At 45.3% G+C, this 17,424-nt stretch overlaps 1 protein-coding gene across 1 annotated transcript in view; it reads left to right on the top strand.

The window, feature by feature from the left end:
* Positions 1-617: 617 nt before the first annotated feature.
* The window catches only part of LOC113265073 (uncharacterized), a 174,331-nt gene continuing 157,524 nt past the window's right edge, over positions 618-17,424 (top strand). The window contains exon 1 of the mRNA XM_057317070.1: positions 618-771. The gene's annotated coding sequence lies outside the window, so the exon portion shown is untranslated. The remainder of the gene's footprint in view (positions 772-17,424) is intronic.

The raw sequence follows: 17,424 nt of genomic DNA, 5'->3' as shown, positions 1-17,424 counted from the left end.
GGAATGGGAGAGGAAAAAGCAGGCTCCCAGCAGAGGAGCCTGATGTGGGGCTCGATTCCACGACCCCGGGATCACTCCCCCAGCGGAAGGCAGACACTTAACGACTGAGCCACCCAGGCGCCCCAGGGATGGGGAGGCCTTCTCACCGTCTTGTCTGGCTCTTTCCTGGGGTTGCTTAAAATTCATGCAAGGCTGTCGGAACGGAAGGTATACAGAGCTTATAAAGGGCTCTTAAAAACAGTAATTAGAGAAAAGGAAAAAAATAATCAGTTGGTTTGCTGCTTGGTCCAAGGAATAGGAAGTGGTCCCTTAAGATGTGGAACCATATTTTTGGGGTTCCCTGTTCTCTGCCCCTTAACTGTTTGTAACCTAACACTGCTCCTCTTTCTTCTAGTGCGGTGGTCTCTACTCTGAATAGCTCTGGAGTCTGACTTAAGCGCCTACGCTCAGATCTCTGACCCGCACAAGCAGCCAGCGCCCTCACCCCAGAGGCTGGGCCTGGAGTTGGGGTTCAGGTGGAGCCTGGCGAAGCTCTCCCAGCTCTCTCACCAGTTTCCCCGCGCGCTCGGGAGGGGGCGCGGTCTCCGCCCGCCCAGTCCTGACTGCGGGTCAAAGGTCGCGGGCGGAGAGGCCCACAGGCACCCCGCGCCGCGCGGCCCGGAGTCCCGCGACCCGAGCTCTGAGCGCGCGGGCCGCCGCGTCACGCGCCACCTGCCCCCGCGCCCGGCCCGCCCCGGTCCCTGGAGACGCGAGCGCCACCAGCCGCCGACGGTAAGCGCCGCGCGACCCGCGCAAGTTCTAGAAGTTCGGCAGGTCGGGGGCTCTGCCGGCTCCGCCGCGCGCCCGCCTTTCAAGCTCCGACCCGCGGCAGCCCTGCGGCGGCCCTTGCGCTCCTTGTCTGCCGCCGCGGGCCGAGCTGTGGTTGTGGGGCTTCGCGGCGCGCGGCCCACACTCCGGGGGGCAGAGGCGCGGGGGCCTCGTCCCCGGCCCTGTACGCCCCGGCCTCACTTTCCGCCCTTGCACGCTTGGCCCTCGCGCAGCCAGGCCGCGCGTCTGTCTTGACAAGTACACCCCGTTTGCCCGGCCCGGACGGGTGGCCAGCTTTCTCTTTGGTCAGCCCCCGAATCCGTTCTAGAAAACACACCGGAAGGGGGAGCTTTGGGCGAAGCGAAGCCTTTTCTGTGCAAAACGCCCGCCTCCCGCGCACCTGGTTTTAATAAGAGCCTGGGGAGAAATACTGCCGGGATCCCAAAGGATCCCCAAGGATCCCCAAGAAATTCCGTCCAGAGAAAAGGAAGGGTGCACGTGGACTGTCCGTGATCCGACGCACTCAGTATACGAAGGTTTGTGAAGACCTCATGCACTTTTCAACTTTATCTGTAGCGGGGAGAGGTGGTAGGTGGCAGTGATGTTGGAAATGGGATATAAATAGCAGTTACAAACACTTCTATTAACTTTGGAGACAAGAAAATTGCACAGTTATGCACAATGTATTCTTTTCTTCCCTGTTTTAATAACAACAAAGGAATATTGAAAAACAACTGCCACCCCTTCCTAGTCTCCCATCGCCTTAATCCATGTGCACACGGGTTTTTTTTTTTTTTTTTTTAACATAGTTGCAGTTAGAGGTACATGGTATTCTTATTTCAAATTCTGGAACAAGGGAGGTAAATTACATCCGGACAGAGCGGATGTCTTCATTAGTTCTAGGAGAAAGATCTTTCAGTGCATGAGCTGGAAGTTAAAGATTGTATCATGCTTTCAACCTATATTACAAAAGTTTAAAGGATAAAGGACATGAAAGGCTTTTTAAAAAGATCCTTGTGAGACATATAAATGTAAATATATATTCACAGACATTCTTTTTGCATCATCATTTAAAGCCAAGGACAAATTTTCTTTCCAACATAGCACTTTGATCTTTATGCTCTTAAGGAAATAACTCTACCATGTACTACAACTTGGAGAGCACTACTTTTTCATCAGACATTTTTAAAAACCTTAATCAGCATTTAATCAGAGGCCTCAGGGTCTTGCACTTCTGTTCTCTCTGCCTGGAATGCTTTTCCCTTGCCTTTGCTTTGCTACCTCCTCCTTATGTAGATCTTAGGGCATATTCATTTCCCTGTCCACCCCCATGGGACAATGATATTTTATTTTTTTCAAAGCACTAATCACGATCTGAAAATATTAATTTGATTATTGCTGTCCCCCCACCTCAATAATGTAGCGGACTTTGCTGTTTTACTTGCTGTTATATCCTAGAACCATACCCCCCACTCCCAGTATCTGCCAGGACTGGTATTTAGTAAATACATTTACTAAAAAACCAATCTTTGCAGTATAGTATAGCCTGGGGAGCACTTCCTGAATGTGACCCTGGAGGAAACATCTTTCTTTAGCCTCCTGGCCCCCACCCCTTCTTTCCCTTGGTGGCTTGGGTGCAGCTGCTTTCCGATCTGCCCGGCCTTCTTAGGGCCCCACCCACAGTGACCCCCGGCCAGCCCCAGGAAGTAGGCCCTGGAGGCAGCTGGGGCCTCAGGCAGTTTTTCTGGGGCCAGATTTTGGACTAGAAAGTGGCCGGGATTCTCCCCCAGAGGCCTGGGACTGCTTGGCCGCACAAACCCCCTGACCCTTTAGCACTTCTCAGTGCCTGGCTGCATGCATGAGGCTGCAAGGTTCGTGGTGGGAGCTGCTTGTGAAAAACGCTCTGTTATTGTTGGACTCCAGGCACAGGGAATAATTAGGGGAGTGACATGCGTTAAAGTTGAGGTCTTTCCTTGTGGGCTGGGCCACGAGGCTGCAACTGGCCTGCTTGCTGGCAAAGGCTGTGGATTCCTGCACAGTCCTACGTGGTTCACTTCTCAGAGGAAGCCTTGATGAGGAAGAGGCTGGAACTGGGGGCAGAAAGTTTGGAATTTCCCGTGGTTCCTTGGGGATTGATTGTTGTAGGGAACTACCCTGGCCAACACCAAGGTGAAGTGACTGGGCCTGCTTGCCTTTCCTCAAGGCCACACATAGCTCCCGGGCGCTTAAGGCTGCCTGGGCCTATGAGAGAGCTGGAGTCAGCCCCGGCCGGAGGAACCAATGTTCTGGGAGCTGTCAGGTGTCAGAGAGGAAGAAGCTTTTCCTTATGCTCTGCTGTGGCCAGCACGGTGCCTGGCACACGGTGGGTGTTAAGTCCGTGTTCATTCCCGCAGGGAGTGTGAGAGTGCCCTCAAGGCTGTGTTTGAAGCCTGGGTGTGTCAGAGAACATAGACTCTGGAGGCCCACTGCCTGGGTTCAAATCCTGGCAGCCCCGTGTACAAACTGTCTGTGAGCCTCTGTTATAGTTCCCTGTGGCCCACGCTCTGCATCCGTGGGCTGCAGACAATAATGCTCTCCGCCTCGTGGGGTTGTGGGGAGCGTGAGATGTGGACGTTTTGGAGAGCACTTAGAACAGAACCTGGCACATAGTAATAGGGTAAGGGCTAAACAAAAATTAAAAATAAAGTATGGCAAACATAACAGTTCCCCCGGGGGGGGGTGGGGAGGGGGGAGGACAGGGAATGGGATCAGGGAGGGGCACACTGGGAATTTCACAGTAATTGCCAGTTGGGAACATGGGTTTCATTATACTGCTCTTCTTTATGCTTTACACATATGAATGTTTTAATAACGGCTCAGTATATAATAAACCATTAAAACTGCACACCTCAGTGTATTCTGTACTGCATTTTAACACACTGAAGACTATTGAGGCGTTAATTTGTGCAGCCTGTCTTGTTCTTGTACAACCTTATGAGGGAAGAACTATGATTATTTCCAGTTTACAGATGCAGAAACTGAGGCTGAATAATTTGCTTAAGGTCTGTGTTGTTACACAGAGGAGAGCCAGGATTTAAATCAGACTCTGGGTTCGTAATTGCTGTGCACGGCTTTCTTAATGTGTCATTGATATAACAGGTTGTATCTGAACTTTAAAACAATGCGTTACCCTGCCAATGTCCACTCACATAAAATTGCACACCGGGACATAGTCGTGTGAATCAGGATTTTCTGAATCATGTGACACCAATCAGAACACAGAAATCAGCTGGAGACGGAAATGGCTGAGTGCAAATCACCACTCCTAGCCCTCTGCTTCAGGTCTTGTATTCATTGAAACAGCCTACTAGTCTCAAAGTTCACTTAATAATAAGAAATACTGTAAATTTTAATATAAAATAAATGTATATAAAATGAGATGCCACTTATATGTGCTTTTCTCTGTATATAGAACACATATAAAATCTTCCTATAAAACATATATTGAAAAACATCAGAAAAGCATATATTGAAAACACAGAAAAAACGTCTGTAATGCAAGAAAGAAAAAAGAATACTATCACTGGCTTAAGGATATAACTGAGGTTTGGGAATTTGATGGTGTGTGTTAAATGTTATTCAACAGACATTTATTAAATGCTTTTATGTATAAGGCATCGTGTTAGGCATTTGGGGAAACTAAGAGATGATTGCACAGTTTTATATTCAAACTTGTTTGTAGTCCTTCAATATGTAATACTTCATATAGTTGACTTTTGGAATGTACAGGTTTGAACTGTGTGGGTTCACTTAAATGTGGATATTTTTTAATATTACAGTATTGTAAATGTATTTTTAATATTATAGTATTGTAAATGTATTTTCTCTTCCTTAAGATTTCTTTTAAGGATTTATTTATTTGAGCAAGAGAGGGAGAGAGAAAAAGAGTGCACGCATGCTCACAAGCACGTGGGGGGGAGGGGCAGAGGGAGAGAGAACCACAAGCAGACTCTGGGCTGAGTGTGGAGCCTGGCCCAAGGTTTGATCCCACGACCCTGAGATCTCGACCTGAGCTGAAACCAAGAGGCGGAGCTCAACGTACTGTGCTACCCAGGCACCCCCTACTTGTGCTTTTCTTGATAATGCTTTCTCTAGCTTTTTCTAATGTAAGAATACAGTATATAATACATATACCATACAAAATACCTGTTCATAAACTAGTAAAGCTTATGTAGATTTTCAACAGTGCAGGGGTTGGTACCCCTAATCCCTGTGCTGTTTAAGGGTCAACTGTACTGTTGACTGTTTTGGAAACTTACGACACTAAACCAAGCTGAGTGTACTATGAACTATGAGATTCCTACTATTGAAGTGTTTGGGAGAATTCAAAGAAAAGATCAATGATTTTACAAAGCCCCAGCATTTGAGCTGGACTTCAAAGATGGATGAAGACAAGGAGAGGGGTGCCGGAGTGGCTCAGTCGGTTGAGCGTGGGACTCTTGGTTTCAGTTTAGGCTATGATCTCAGGGTTGTGGGATGGAGCCCCAAGTCGGGCTCTCTGCTCAGCTGGGAGTTTGCTTGAGATTCTCTCTCTCCTTCTCCCTCTGCCCCTCCCCCAGCTCTAGAGTGCCCCCCTCCTCCACTGCTTAAATAAATAAATAAATAAATAATCCTTTTTTAAAAAAAGACAAGGAGAAAAGGAGGGGTTCAAAACTGATTGAGAATGAGCAAGTGGCTGGTGGAGAGGGAGGGCTGGGTGTGATGGGAAACCTTGAGGTCCGTTCAGGGAATGGAAAATAGTTGACGTGACTATGGGGTTAGGTTCCCGGTGGTGGGAGATACAGCTAGGAGGGTAGGTTGGAGTGAGAACCACAAAGAATCTCACATGCCAGACTAAGGGGTCTGGTCTTCTTTATCCAGTGGGCAATGGGGAGCCACCGAACGTTTCTAGGCATAGTTGTGACATGCTCAGAACTGTGATCTGGAACATTCTTCTGATGCTGGCTGTTATGAGGGAAGAAAATAGAAATATGAAGACCGGTGAAGATAGTCATAAGGACATAAACTAGTATGATGGCAGAGGACAGGGAAACACAGGTTGATGGAAGAGGTATGGTTGGAGTTGAATTCATAGTTCGATGACTGATGGAATATGTTGACAAAAGGAGAAATAAAAAAGATTCTAAAGATTTGAAATTGGATCCCACTTACAAAATAGAGGAGTCAAGAGGAGGAGGAGTAAAGCATATTTTGAAAATGATCAATGGGTGAGGATCTGCCGAATTCAAATTTCTGTCTTACAGAACTCCTCTGAGCCTTTAGATAGAAGGTATGCTCCAGCATTTCCCAGGTTGTCCACAGAGACCCGCTCTCCTCCTCCCCAGACTTCAAGTAAGGAGCAAGCCTAGTGCCTCGGACCTTTAACAACATCAGTCCTACATGATAGCAAGGAAACATCTCGAAGAAAGCCTTACTCCCAGGACTCTGTGTTCTGGAACCCGGGCCAGTTTGCATTTGCCTATCTCTTCAAGCAGTTCTTCTAGGTCCTATTTCGTCAGGCCTCTGATTTACAGCATAGGGAAAGTGCATTGTCAACTTTGACAGGAAGAGGAGTGGGGATTTCGTGCTTGTGCCTGGAGGGTTGGGAAACTGGGGAAATTTGCATTTTCTTAGGAAAAAGGCCTGGAGGAGGTAGAAGCTCTTTGCTATTATCCGCGCTCTGCTACCGCTCTCCTTTAGACATTGTTTCCTTAGAACAGGTCCTTGGGTTTTGAAACATGTGTGCATTTAACAGATCATCCAAATGGACTTATCTCTAGGTCTGCTACAAGCTGTTCAAGGGACATTGAAGGGCATGATTCAAAGGCTTCCCTTAGCAGAAGGCCATCACTGTGATTTAAAAAAAAAAAAAAATCAAATTATATACCTAACATAAAGCTTACATTTTAACTTTTAAGTATACAGTTCAGTGGCCTTAAGTACATTGACATTGTTATACAGCCATTCACCATCATCCATCTCCAGAACTTTTTCATCTTCCCAAACTGAAACCCCATATCCACTAAACGGTAACTCTGCATTCCTCACTCCCCACCGGTCCCTGGTGACCACCGTTCTGTTTTCTCTCTATGAATTTGACTACTCTAGAGACCTTGTATAAGTGCAATCACATAGTACTGTCCTTCTGTGGCTAGCTTTCTTCACTTAGCATAATGTCTTCAAGGTTCGTCCATGTTGTAGCATGGGTCAGAATTTCCCTTCTTTTTAAAGCTGAACAGTATGCCATTGTGCGGATGGATAGACCACACTTATCTATTCATTTATGTGCAAATGGACCTTTGTGCTGTTTCCATCTCTCTGTGATCTTGATGAACTTCTCTAAGCGGTCCCTGCATGGACCTTCACTCCCCACAAGTCGGAGATGCCTTTTGAGTTTGTTTTCATTATGTGTGAGTTGATAGTAGAAAATCACAAGCCATCTCACTAAATCAGGATGAGAAATTGAGCGCATTAAACTTTAGAGAAAATACACTTTTTAATCCAGACTTCAAGTAGATTTGGATGGCACCCGTTCTGTACTTGCCTGGGGGGGCTTGGTCCCAGGAGCTCCCCAGGGAAGGATGAGGGCCAGCTCAGTTCGCAGTTCAGCGTGGGGGCCTGCTGTGCTCTCCTACATCTTTGTAAAGCCTCAAACCTTGGGGTGGAGGGGCGGAAAAGTGAGTGGGTTGGTTGGAGCTCCTAGACACCACGGAAAAGAATTCGGGGGTTTCCCAGGAACATGCTGCTTTGGAAGCTGCTGTTGATTCTTAGTTTTGAGTAGAGGCATCAATGGCAGAGGAATTTGGTGGGACGGGGCTATAGGGAAACCACTAGAATCCAGCGCTCAGCCCAGCTTCCCACACCATCCTTTTCTCCTTCCCTGAAGACTTTGGTTTAGCGAAAACAGAATAGTTTTGATTGAGTTATTAGGTTGGAATAATTTCAAGTCTAGTTTAATGAGTTTCTTCTCCTTTGCCAGTCTTACAGGGAATCAGTTTTATCATTTGAATTTACTGGTTCCCAAATTGTGCGCCACGGCGCCTCGGGGCGCTGCAGTAAAAACGCGGGGGTACCATAAGATATACTACATTTTTAAGGGAAACACAACTATACTTGACAGTTGTGGGTTGCCCGAGAACTGCTAGCTCGAGGTGCTCATAGTTTCAACATTAGGTCGCGCTGCATTCCTTCCAGTGGTGTCATATCTTTGTGAAGCTGGGTTTTTGGTGGTTGGAAGCTGTGATAAACACCGAGTACCTCATGAAAATCCGTGTGGAGTAGGAGATGAGAGTGGCAGTGGCCGGTCTGGTTCCAAAGGTTAAGAGGTTGTATGGTGCCCAAGAGGTATACACAGTCCATTAATAAGTACTTGTGACCATTTAAGAATGAAATAAAAAATGTATTTTTTCAGTTTATGTGTATTATTCTTTCAAATGGCCACGGAATTGTTAGGACATAAATACTTCGTAAGTTGTTTGGACTTTGACACTTAATAAATGGAACTGTTAAGTATTTCTTTCATCTAAGGGGTGCCATAAAAAAAATGACTGAGACGCTAAGGGCACCATGTACCAAGAGAATTTGGGATTCTTTGCTTTAATTTATCAGAGAATTCCCAAAATATTTACTTTTAAACATATCAAATATGGGGCTGGAGGTGAGGTAACAAGAGAAATAAAATAAGCATGTTGCTTGGAGATTTCTTGAAGTGAATGGCTCAATTTTTCTGATTATAAAATTTAATATGTATTATTTTTAAAAATCCAGAAAGGTACAAAATAGAAAATAAAACCTCCATATTTCCACTCTCTATTCCTCTGCCCCTTCCCAGAGATATCCGCTGTTAACATTTTGGTGGATATTCTTCCAGACTTATTTCTCTCGCGTATATATACGATTAGATGTTATGCAAAAGTTGGGTCATAGACATTCTATTTTGCTTATTCCTTTTTAAAATTCACTATACCACAGCTATCTTTTCATGTCAACATGAATAGATTTGTAATCATATATAATGCATATATATTTACTTTAAACAGATTTACAAATAGACTTTCAAGGAAAAAAAGCCTCTCAATTTTAAAACCTAATTTATTACTAAAGCTAAGAGAATTCCACTGTTGGAGTGGCTCAATCATGCCCCCTTGTGGCTCGATGTGATATTAACATTTTTCTTCAAAGATTTGCCGGGAAGGCATTGTATTCTGACATGGAAGATAGAGAAGTGAATGAAATCAGATCTGTTTTAGAAACTCACACCCCATAAGAGGAGAAGAAATGTATAGTTAAATAACTATGGGAGGAAAGAAAAAGTAATTAGGTACATCATAAGAGAGCTGCAGTTAAATATCCTGTAGGAGCAAGGGGTTAGTCTGTCTCTGAAGATTAAGGACTTCATGGTACACTCACGGGGCAGTGGTAACCACAATAATAACAGAAAACGTTTAATGAGTGCTTTTAAGCCAGGCACCGCTCTTTGCACTTTTTATAGCGAAGATGGAATTTCTCTCTTCTAGGCTTTACCCAAGGGAAGGATTTCTACGCAGAGGGGTGATGAGGAGATGGAATGAAGGCAGGGGATGGTACCCAAGGTAGGGGAGCTGAAGAAGTAAATGCAGGAGAGTCTGTACAGAGAGGGCTGGGCCTTGCAGATTGCTCTGAGTAAAGTGGGAAGGGACACCAGAAAGAGGTGAGTGCCTCAAATCCCAGGCTAAGGAATGTGACCTTAATTCTGCTGACAGGCAATGGTAACCAGTGACTCAAGTTTTTTGATCAGGGGAACAATTTTATCAGAGCTGGACTTTTGGAAGACTAACTTTTCAGTAGTGTGAAAGATGAGAGGCTACTGCACCAGTCCAGGCAATGTGCAATGCCGCTCAGAAGAGGTGCAGCAGAAAGTAGAAAGGAGACATGAATCTGAGCTTGGTTAGGAAGGCGGCAATGACAGAATCTCTTTCTTGAATTCACAGTTTTATTACTGATGTAAAGCCACAGTAACGTTTGGTGAACTTTGAATGGTGGTCTTCATACCCAGTGGTTCATACCATTTAGTTGTATGTGAACTAGACAGATTGATTTGCCAGTGTTCACATGCTGATTTCCTCCTTCTCCTCCAAGAAACTAGTTATTTTAGGGACACCAGCTAGAACACATTATTCAGCCTCTCATTTGGTAATTTTGACAGAGCTCAGGTCCTCTGGTAGGGCGTACTATTCCAAGCCATTTGCTAAATTTGTAATCATGGCATGGTATTTGAGAATGGTGTTACAATGTGTTTCTCTTTTGCAATGAATATGAAAGCAGAAGGAATTTGTTGAATTCTGAGCAAACGGGGTTTGGGTTAGGCCCGAGGAGCTGATTCTAAGGCTGGGAGATACCTGGAGATAACTGGAATTGCACGATCAAGGGGGCTTCAGCGCACTATTTTGTGGACATTTAAAAAGATGAGACAGTCAAGCGAGATGATGGGGGTTTTGTTTGCCTTCCAAAATGATCTATTTTATTTTATTTCTAAATGGTTAGCAGAGAAATCCTGCCTTTAATATTATAAGCACCCAGTGCAGTGATTCTCAAAGCAAGGTCACAAGTTCAGTGGTGAGCCATCAGGATCTTCTTGGCGGGCTCACGCGTATCCCATAAATGTATAGGGTGTTATTTTATAATAAAAAGTAAGGTACATCAGCTCACATTTATCTCTAATAAAGCTAATAACAAATGATTCAGATCTCTTCCTCCCAGTTCTTGCTCAGCACGGGCTTTCCCATGCTTACGTGGGAGTGTCCCTTACACAGTTCAGGGCTCAATGATGTGGAAAGAAGTGATCATATTGATTGCTCTTCGTGCATTTTCCCGGTAACTCTTAACTTCTCTGCACTTCATGGGTCCTCTGGAATATTGTTCCTGGAGAAACTATCTTGAGTTAGGTCACATTTGAAAGATAAGTAAGTTGAATGAGGGAAAGTTATGTCAGGTGTTCCTGGGGTATCCAGGACGTAGAATTCAAAAAGCTTCACCTGGCTTTCCTCTCTATTAGAGGAGATGCTTTTGCTGGTGGGTAAAGAGGTGTGACTGAATAGAATATATAACATAATGCAGTTCTTGGATTTGTGGATCACTAATTAACATGCTTGAGCTGTTTCAAACTGTGCTGGAGTCATAATTCAAAACTGGTTTGTCATCAGTGTCCAGCAGTGTCATATTTCAAACCCTATCAGATTATAGTTGTGTACTTTATCACTTTTTAACCATTTAAATTACATTCCTGTTAATAGGATCTATGTTTTAACATCAACAGGCGGATTGGCGGATTGCATGGTTCATGTCTAGTTGAGTTTTTATGGCTAATTGGGCACATATGTACTAAACTAACCCCTCTCTTCAGAAGTGAAGGATTTTACTAAAAATGAGCATATTTTTATTACAGGCAGTTTAGTTTCATCTGCTTAAGTAGTTTTTTAAACATGAAGCATTTTTCAGTCCAAGTGTGCCTTAATGTGTTAACTGTATTTTTTAATGCAGATTTCTTTCACTAGCTTAATGGGAATTCACAGAAATCATAGCCTTTTAATTAAAGCCAATCTGTTTCAGTGCCAGACATTCTGAAAGATTCCAGTGAACCAAAAAAGAACACATTTCTGCACTGGAAGTGTGCATATGGGACCCTTCAGAAGCCTGACAGAAATGCCTGATGGAAGGATTTGAAACAGGAAAAAGATTAATAAAAAGAATGTCAGAGTAGTTTTCAAAATAGCTTAAATAATGTGTGTACTGAAATAATTTTCTACACCAAAGGATGATTTGATTGAAAAACTGAAAAACTGTGACTCTTGCATAGTCTTAATGCTTATTATAAAAGTCTAAATCTCACTTCAGAATGTTTAAAGTAAAAAAGAGAGCTCATGATGGCTATATTTTTCAAACCTAAAGTCGGTATAAGTGACTATATTTTCAGAACTAATTCAAGGGTCTGACAAGCAAAATTTGGAAGACAAAGGAACAGAATATTTAAAATTGAAAGGATCCTGGAAAATCTGGGATGTGTAGTCATTGTAATGACGGTTGTAAGGAAATCACAGGATACATTTGGGTACAATTTGGTCAAACAGAAAGAGCCAGGGACCAGAAGTCAGAGGCACTTAACTAACTGTGGGACTAGACAAGTCCCTTAACTTTGCTTTATTTCTATTTGCTCCGTTGTAAACGGTGATTATATCTACCAGAACAATTTTGTGGTTATTGCGAGGATCCTAATGAACTATTGGGTGTAAAAGCTTCTGGAAAAGTAATGCTAAAGTGTTATACAAGTGGAAAAATTGCTGTGGTTTTGAGTAACCATGGCCATGCAGGGACAGATTTTATTTGCCATGGCCTCAAGCAAGTGCCTAGCACCTCCTGGTGTAAGGAAAGGCTCCATAGACAGAGCGGAAGGAAGGAAGGGGAACAGGTCTCTTTGCTTTTGTTTTATTCTCTCTGTCAGAGACTTGGGCCAAAAAAATAAAACTAAATGTGTGGTTTGGGATTCTTTAGAGTTTTACACAGGTGCACTGTGCTGGTACCCATCCAAGTCTGAACCACATGTATAAATACAAACAGAGTCTGGTAGATATCCTAGTCTTACATGTGTGCGGGATGTTTGGTGGGATTTCTTTCTGTGGTATTGGATTTGGCAGCTAGAAGTGTAGTTGCAGATGCAACGTTTTAAAGAAAGCCAATGACAACGCGCCCCCCTCTCCTTTCTTCTCCATCCCTTACCTTTCCCCATACTATGGGGCAGCCTACTATGTCCTCCTACCTCCAGTCATTGACTCAAGCCTTCTGTCTCATCTTGAAGGCCTTTCATGGAGGTTCTGGGGGAAGGAAGAGAGGACAGAGTCTCGTTGGCTGTAGCCTTTTGGAACAACAGTGTTCATTACCGTCCCCCTTTCCATGAGGGACGGGGAAGAGGCTGGGGGGTAATTCTTTCAACAAATTAAATGAGGGGAGAAATTCGGTCTTGCTTGCAAGAAGGGAAGACTGGCTTTAGGTGCCCTGTTGGACATCTGCTTAGGTAGCGGCAGCCTTCCAGATTTGTCCCCTGGCCTGCTTAGTGGGGGAGAGGAGCGGAGAAGGATGGCAGGAGGCTGTGGGGCTGGCGGCCAGGCAGCCTGCACGTGCGTGGGGTGATGTAGCAAGGATGCCCGAGTTGATCGTGGTCAGGTGCACGCTATGGTGCAGGGCGGTTGAGTTTGACTCTCGTGCTGGTTTTCCGGCCCCAAAGCGTGGCCCATTGGGCGAGGAAGCATGCTGAAGACTCACACTCCCAGTGGCAGCGTGCCCTGCAGGGGAGGGAGGTGATGAGATTTAAACTGTCACACTGACATCTGAAACTGAACTATAGCACTAAGTGACAGTGACCCAGAGGTGACCGAGCTTGCTTGAGACCCACTACTCCAATGTGAAGGGAAGTTTGACAGCACACAATAGAAAGCAGTGATTAGAAGATAGAGACAGAAAACAAAGCCAAACCCAAACCGTTCAGTGTTGTGCGGCACTGAGCAGAGACTTTCATGAAGTTATTACATTAATTAGAAACTGTCCTCATGTGGTTTGACTCCAGTTGCTTAATCACAGAATCCAGACTCCGAGCAGATAAGACCTTAGAGATAATTCCTTCTAGGCTAGTAGATTTCAGATGCCGTTCCAGGAAGTCCGGGGTGGGGGTGGCAGCCTACAGAGGTTGCGCAGGACCCCGGATGGGTGTAGATGGAAGGAGTACAGAGGGAGGTAGATACGCTGAGAAGGTGGGACTTCTGGTTTTCCTCCCTTTAGCTAGAAAAAGGTTGCTTTTATCTGCTTTATATTTCAGGCTTCATTGCAAGATTACTTTTGTCCAGAGGGTTCCCCAGTTTAAAGAAAAAGCGCCTTTATAATCTAACCCTCTTAATTCTGTGATTAATAAATTGAAGTTCAGACTGGGGGAGTGACAAGCCGCAGGCCACAGAGCCTTGAGCGGCAGAGTCAGGACATAGGCCATTTAATTCTGTGCCCTTTCCCGAACTGAAGGGTGGCATTAGCCTCTCGAATTCAAGGTGCATTTATTAAGCAGCTACTAGAGTCCTGCGGTAGGTTTTTAAAAAATTTCTCCTTCTTCCTAAAAGATTAATGCAATTATTGCATCCATTTGGTGCCTTTACTGCCGGAAAAATAACAGCCAGCAGGGGCTTTCTTGGGTTACCTCGCTAAGAGATCTCTGCAAGTCAAACACTATTAACTTTAATGAAGCGGCTTTGATGGTGGGGAAGAGACAGCCGACACCACATTTCCCTAACAATAAACCACTCTGACAGATAAAAACAAACAGGCTCAAGATAACATATAGTATTTCGGAGAACAGGGCCAATAATGAATGTAGACGGATGTGCGCCCGGCTTTCCTCTAAAGCTGTGTCCCTCCATCTGTTGTGGAAACTTCTAAAGGCCGGGCACGATGATCTAATCCGGCTTTTACAGAAACCACTGCCTGGGTCATTATAAGGGTGGCCCTGGGAGGAGATCTCAAAGAAACCTAGTACTACCCTGGGCTCTTTCTGAAGACCCTCTTTGCTCGGTGTTAGGGGTCGCATCTGAGCACTGATGGTTGTTGAGCCAGTGCTAGCAACCGTGGTATGCGATCCCCCGCCTTCCTGGCCGTGGGGAGGCCTCACCCGCTGATGTCCTCTCCATGGGGCGTGCTCTCAGCCGCCAGGAGAGAACCCATGACCGGTGGTCACTGACAGAGGGGGCTGCCACGGCTTTCCTCCGTCCCGGAAGATCCCAGCAGAGAACTTGGCCTCATACAGCCCCAACAGTAAAAACCAGTCAGCGGCGGACCGGGTTTGGTGTTCGTGCCTGTTGGAGGCAGCAAAGAGGAAAATAGTGTACGGTTTGGAGCTTGGTCATGATGTGGCCATTAGTCATTAAACCTAGATTTCAGTTAGACTAGGATGAATAACAAATGCTACTTTACAAATAGCTTATTTCAATTCCCTCACCAGGCTGTCCCTTAACCAAATACCCTCTACTATATCCTATAGCGTGTCTTTTTATTGGGGGCTGCTTTTATGTGTGCAGTGGGGGAGGGATCCTTATCATTGTACTTGTGAATTTTTAAGTTGTCTTCTTCCTGTATTTTCTCATTTGATCTTTACAACCTTCCTACTGAAGTAGATTTTTGATAGTCCCACTGACTTGCCCAGGGTCCTGCAGGTAGTAAACACCAGAGCCAGCACTGGATAGATTTCAAGGCTTATTCCACTCTGATGGAAAGCTCTGAGACTTCTCTCTCTCTCTCTCTCTCTCTCTCTCTCTTTGTTGGGGTGGGGTGTGGAGGGTAATGGCTGTCAAATGAAAGAGCCCACCATGGATTACCACTGAAATCCACTGATAATTCCAGAGCCCTAGTGTGGCCTCAAAGGCCTTGCTCTTTCCGTAAGAGTATCTTAATAAGACAATTTAAAAAGTTGCCCAGGTTCCTGCTTTCAAATGGCAAAAATTATTACTGGGTCTCTAACTCAGTTTGAAAGAAAGAGAAATTCCCATTCCTTCTTCCCACACCCTTGGCTGCGATCAGACTTCTGTCTGTTAGACACACTGGACATGGGTTAAAATGACGATCCTTCCCACAGGAGTGGGTGATGAGGACTAATTTGCTCAGGCGCTTGTGTTGGGGTCCTCAGGCACGGGACAGGGGCCATGAAGGGACTTAGGGCCCGGCAAAGGCATGCTCTTGTCTTCCAGCCTGAGAAAGCCTCTCAGAGGCCAAAGGGACTGGGTTTTGCGGGAGCCCTCAGTGGCAGCCAAGACTGATTCAGGGTTGCCCCGGGGGTTTCTCCTGGCCCCTTTTCTCTGCATCAGAGCAGCTCTAAGGGTGCTCCTCCCTTCATCTTTGACTCTTGTTGCTGCAGGCTAACAGCCCAGCAAAAGACAGTCAGAGTTTTAAATGGGGGTTGAAAATAAGGGATGCTTTAGGCCCAGAGTTGATTTGCCGCCTCTTCTCACCCAGTATTTTTTTTTTTTTTTTAAGCAAGCTCCCCGCCACCTGTGGGGCTTGAACTCACGACCCTGAGACCAAGAGTCTCATGCTCTACCTCCGGAGTCAGCCAGGCGCCCCTCACCCAGTATTTTATATGCCGATGAAATCACAGTAAAGTGAACATCAGGGGCTTGGTCGAGGAAAGGACTGCAGCGAAAGTAGCCTCAGGTGCGGGGGTGGAGTGTGCGGTTTGTTTCAGAGACAGTGGACGATGCGGTCCGATTGGACGTCCCCGAGCCTGTGCTCCGTCTTGATCCGTTTCAGCTTGGAGCGCCCCCTTCTGGGCTACTCTGTACCAGGCGGTTCCTGAAGCTCCGCCCTGCCATAGCCCTGTTTTCTCCTACCAGGAGGAACGCGCTCTTCGGAGGTCTGCGCTGGTTTAGCAATTAGGAATTTCGAAACATTACAAAACTCTGCCCTCTAGTGGTTCTTTGGGAAACATTCACAATCTCTTTAAAACAGAGAGAGAAAAGGGAAAAGAAGAAGAAGAAGAAGAAGAAGAAGAAGAAGAAGAAGAAGAAGAAAAGCCCGCGCTTAATGCTAGCTGTATTTAAAACAGATCGGCCAGAGAGCAAGAAGACTTGAGAGAGCAGGGTCCCTGCGGCTCCGCAGTTGAAAACCCCTTTCTGCTTCAATGTCACTCCCTGGCCATTGATAAGTTTAGGAGCCGTCCAAATCCATGTAGACTGTTTTAATAAAAAATGAAGCAACACATCCCTGATACAAAAGTCTTTTTGGATTCCTCGGTCTTGCTCAGGACAGTGCCTCGAAAGCCCTTTTACTTGTCATATGTTTACATTACTGACAGATAACAGGGTCGGTTCTGGGATTGTGTCCACCTCCTCTCTGTTTCTGTATGAAATATTCCTTTGGCATTTCTCACCCTCTAACAAGTATTCCTGTTTTCTTGTGTGTTAAGAAGAAAACGCCTTTAGTAACATAGCCATTTTAATATTCAGTTTCTCCATCTCTTCAAAGTGAGGACAGATCTTAATTTATATGGCAAGCTGAACTGTGTGCTCTCTTCCTAAAGTTTTTAACTTTACCCTTAAGTTGACTCTTGCCTACTCGGTGACCTTGCACCCTAATTTTTCCGTTTACTTCCTGTACTGCATTTGAAGTGCCTATAAATCACATCTTAGGTCAGCCCTTTCCTTAACATGAATAATATTTGTATTCTCGCTGTGCAACACAATTTTACAACAATGCCAATTTATTTTTTTGGCAGTCTAGACTTTCGTTCTTTTTTCTTTTCTTTTTCAAAGTCCTATTGAATTTCAAGCCTCTCTCTTAGCTCTTGTGGTGATTACTGCTTTAATGCACTAACTTTTCACCTCTCAAGGCATATCTGGAAAATATCACATGTGAGGTTCTAAGTGGGCTGACCCAGTTTGATGGGGGTGCAAAGGCAGAACTGGGCCCAGTCAGGCTGTGATGCAGAGGTAGACTGGGAGGGAGGGATGGCGAGATAGGCTCGGGTGAGTAGATTCTCACCTGGCGTTTGGGTTGACCACTAACAGGTTTACTGCCCCTCCCCGCTCTCCCCTCTAC

This window comes from Ursus arctos, unplaced genomic scaffold, assembly GCF_023065955.2.
Source record: "Ursus arctos isolate Adak ecotype North America unplaced genomic scaffold, UrsArc2.0 scaffold_23, whole genome shotgun sequence".
Lineage (NCBI taxonomy): Eukaryota > Metazoa > Chordata > Mammalia > Carnivora > Ursidae > Ursus > Ursus arctos.
This window is presented reverse-complemented; position numbering and strand designations above follow the sequence as displayed.